Source organism: Triticum urartu, unplaced genomic scaffold (assembly GCF_003073215.2).
Source record: "Triticum urartu cultivar G1812 unplaced genomic scaffold, Tu2.1 TuUngrouped_contig_4691, whole genome shotgun sequence".
Lineage (NCBI taxonomy): Eukaryota > Viridiplantae > Streptophyta > Magnoliopsida > Poales > Poaceae > Triticum > Triticum urartu.
Window position 1 is genome coordinate 1 of NW_024115301.1, and position 4,813 is coordinate 4,813.

The following is a 4,813-nucleotide window of genomic DNA, read 5'->3' on the forward strand; positions in this document are numbered from 1 at the left end:
GTCTCGGAGGAAGTAACAGCCCTACGTCTCGGAGCCCGGAGGCGGTCGAGTGGATATACGCGTGTGAATTACAAAAGGTGCGAACCCTTGTCCCAGAGGAGAGGGGTGGCTTATATAGAGTGCGCCAGGACCCCAGCTCCCCTCCGTTACACAGGGTTCAATGTTCATAAAGGAGGAGCGTTACTGGTAACGTCCAGAGTAAAGTGCTATAAATGACCATAAAGCTATGACTTAAATCTCGACCGTTGCGGAGTGAGTGTCTTCACATCTTCTGACGGTCGAATGGTTGTTCGCATGGCCGAGTGTCTTCAAGGCTGTCGAGTGGGACTTAACTTCATGGTCGAGTGGATGATGATTTCTATCCAACTGCTTCTGGTTCTTTTAGAGATGTCCTTGGGGAGGGCATCTTGGACAGATCCATGACCCTACCCTAGGTACATAGCTTCATCATTAGCCCCCGAATGGATCAAGGTTTGCTCAGGCCCACGTCCTTGGTGGTGTCCGGACACTCTATTTGGGGTCCGAAGAACGATTTGTACATCTCTTCGTGTGTCATGCCGAGGAAATGCCGAGTAGCTCGCGGTCCTTCCGGATTGAATTCCCACATGCGGAGGGGCCAGCGTTTCAAGGCTGGACTCGACGAACTAGCATAACTTGCATTACCATAACCAGACTGAAATCTCTCTCGAAGAGATCTCGGATACGGCTCTGCAGTATTGGCACATCCTTTGCTGGACCCCAGCTAAGCCCCCTGCTGATCCATGACATCAGTTGCGGCGGGGGGGCCTGAGCGAAAGGTGGGGCAGCTACCCACTTGGCACTTCGGGGAGCTGTGATGTAAAACCACTACCGCTGCCACAATCCGGACACCTCTGGGAAGGAACCCTCTGGCCATGGAGCGTCAGTGATTTTGCTTATTAAAGCACATCCGCACACTGCGTGCCGCCCCTCGATCATCCTCGGCTTCACATCAAAGGTCTTGAGCCACAGGCCGAAGTGAGGGGTAATGCGGAGGAATGCCTCACATACGACAATAAATGACTAGATGTGAAGAAGGGAATCCGGGGCCAGATCATCAAAATCCAGCCCGTAATAGAATATAAGACCCCCTAACAAAGGGATACAGAGCGAGGCCTAGTCCTCGGAGGAAGCGGGATATGAACACGACGCATTGAAGGTCCGAAGCGCCTGACCTGAGCTTTGGGTGTTAGAACTCGAGGCGGGGGAAGGATTCAATTGAGCACGAGAGGGAAAAAAATAAAAATCCTTGTCCCCTTTATAAAGAGGGTGAATATCAAGCGTCCTCCTCGTGGCCGTTTGGGACTTGCCCAAGATCTAGGAGTCACAACAGGCACGGTTGGGTTACCCACGTTTGTATTGATGAGAATCCCATGATAAGGGGGACACGATCTCTGCTTTGACAAGACGTGTCAAGAAAATCGCCTCGCGTTATGTGCGAAGCTGGTTGAGAAAAATGGTTCGAATAATGACCGGGCCATGGCGTGATGTCATGCTGTCAAAACGTGTCGGCAGATTAGATTTGTGGAAATATTATTCTCTCCACAGTGGTATGTGGAACTTATTTTGCAGGGCCGGACACTATCCTTGTATTCAAAACTCTTCTGTGGTGTATGCGGAGGAGGAACCCACCTTGCAATGCCGAACATGATACTGCGTGCCGGACTCATCGTCATTGAAGCCTGGTTCAGGGGCTACTGAGGGAGTCCTGGATTAGGGGGTCTCCGGACAGCCGGACTATATCCTTTGGCCGGACTGTTGGACTATGAAGATACAAGATTGAAGACTTCATCCCGTGTCTGGATGGGACTCTACTTGGCGTGGAAGGCAAGCTAGGCAATAGGGATATGTATATCTCCTCCTTTGTAACCGACCTTGTGTAACCCTAGCCCCCTCCGGTGTCTATATAAACCGGAGGGTTTTAGTCCGTAGGACAACATACAATCATACCATAGGCTAGCTTCTAGGGGTTAGCCTCTTCGATCTCGTGGTAGATCAACTCTTGTAATACTCATATCATCAAGAACAATCAAGCAGGGCGTAGGGTATTACCTCCATCAAGAGGGCCCGAACCTGGATAAACATCGTGTCCCCTGCCTCCTATTACCATCCGCCTTAGACCCACAGTTCGGGACCCCCTACCCGAGATCCGCCGGTTTTGACACCGACAGGAACCTAATCCACCGGAACCCAAACATGAAAGTACTCCTGTAGCAACTAATCCATCTCCGGTTCAACATCCCTTGACCAAGCTATGTCTTGGAGGCCATCCATAACTGTTGTTGTTGCCTGAATCCGAGCATTGATTTTATCATAAATCTGAGGAGCCAACTCTTGAACTCACCATCCAAAGACCCACCTATCCTCGCAAAACAGGGCGGTCGCACCATCACACAGTGTCATATGCGCCACTGCTCTGAGTAGGGCTAGAGACTCCACTGGTATACTTAGAGTGAACTCATTCCATGGTCGTGAATTGTCTGAATGTTGTAGCCATGGCCATCGGGCTTGTATGCAATGTTGAGCCACTTGACGTTCGGGATGCCCAATGTCGCGGCCCATCTCGGTGAGCAAACGAATCCCCATGCAACCACACAGTGTCTACCTCCAGCTTGAGCCTTGCCGCGCCATAGAAACCCTCTACATATATTTGGTCATGGCTGCCAGAGTCTTCAAGGGGATGTCCAACACAAGCATTGAGTGAATAGGTATGGCACATAGAATTTTTTTTAGGGAAGGTATGGTACATAGAACTGACTACATTAGAAGGAGGCGCACACTCTTGGGCATCATCACCGTATGCCATGCGGGCAAGTGAGCCGCTAGCTGAGCCACCAGACCATCAAATTGGGTTGTTGATACGTCCCAAGTGTATCTACTTTTTCAAACACTTCTGCTCTTGTTTTGGACTATAATTTGCATGATTTGAATGGAACTAACCCGGACTGATACTTTTTTCAGCAGAATTGCCATGGTGTTATTTTTGTGCAGAAATAAAAGTTCTCGGGTTGAATTGAAAATTTGCGGAGAAAAATTTCAGAATATATAAAAAATATTGGTGAAGAGAACTACAGGAGGGGGCCACCCAGGCGCCGCAAGCTCAGGGGCGTGCCCACACCCCCAGGGCACACCCTGTGATCTTGTGGGTGCCACGAGCCTCCAGTTTCCCTAATTCCAACTCCATAAATACCGTCTCGTGGAGAGAAAAAGTAGAAAGAAAGTTTCATCGCATTTTACCATACGGAGCCGAGCGCCACCTCTTGTTCTTCATCGGGAGGGCTGATCTAGAGTCTGTTCCGGGCTCCGGAGAGGGGGATTCGACCCCGTCGTCATCATCAACCATCCTCCATCAACAATTCCATGATGCTCACCACTGGAAGTGAGTAATTCTTTCGTAAGCTTGCTGGACGTTAATGGAGTTGGATGAGATTTGTCATGTAATCAAGTCAATTGTTAGGGCTTGCTCCCTAGTATCCATTGTGTTCTGAGATTGATGTTGATACGAATTTGCTATGTTTAAGGCTTGTCACTAGGGCCCGAGTGCCATGATTCCAGATCCGAACCCTCTATTTTTTCATGAATATATTTGAGTTCTTGATCCTATCTTGCAAATTGTATGCACCTGTTACGTGTTATGATTAACCCAATGTGACAATAATTGAGATTCTTTCCGGTGATTACTGTAGTATGAGGAGTTTATGTATTCACTATGTGTTAATGCTTTGTTTCGGTTCTCTATTAAAAAAGAGGCCTTAATATCTCTTAGATTTCCTTATGGACCCCGCTGCCACGGGAGGGTAGGACAAAAGATGCCATGCAAGTTTTATTATAAGCACGTACGACTATATACGGAATACATGCCTATATTACATTGATGAATTGGAGCTGTTGTCTATCGGTCTAGGTTGTGACTGTTATGTGATGAATGCCATCCAACACAAATATCCATCAGTGATCCAATGCCTACGCTTTTCTTATATTAATCTTTGATAAGTTAATATTGTTACTATTGTTACAATCATCACAAATTACTACTGTTATTGTTCATGTTGCTATTGTTGTTGTTACTGCTAATACCAAAACTATCAAACTATTGTGCAACTAAACACTCTGCTGCAGAAATATATATTCCCAGGTGTGGTTGAAATGATAACTTAACTGCTAGGGCTCATAAATATTCTTTGGCTCCCCTTGTGTCGAATCAATAAATTTAGGTGAAATTCTGCCCTCGAAGACTGTCGCGATCCCCTATACTTGTGGGTTATCAGCTACCGTTTTCTTACTTATGGACAATGGCAATCCCAAATACTTGCACAGGAAGCTTCCTATCGGGCATCCAAGCATCGTGCATATCGTATCCATGATCTCCTTGTGCACGGAATTGGCAGCGCGTGGCTCTTTGTCAAGTTGGCATGGAGGTCAGATGCCACTCCATAGACTTGTAGGATGGCTGCTCACATTTGCATCTCTAGTTCCATTGGCTTCAAGAAAATCATCACATCGTCAGCAAACATGGAAACCTTTGTTTCAAGAGCGGCTCCGTGATCAAAATGATAATGGATGTATGCATCGATTGATGTAGAGCCCGGGGGTTTTAGCCTCCTTTTCCAAAAAAATGATCAAATGAAGAGCATCAGGGATAGTGGGTCACCTTGTCGTAGCCCACAAGAGTTTAGAATCTTCCTCCTTGGCATACCATTCGCCAAAACCTTTGTAGAGGAGTTTTTTTAGAAAAGGAGGATGATCCCCGGCCTCTGCATCTGGAAGATGCATGCAATCACTTTATTAATTATTC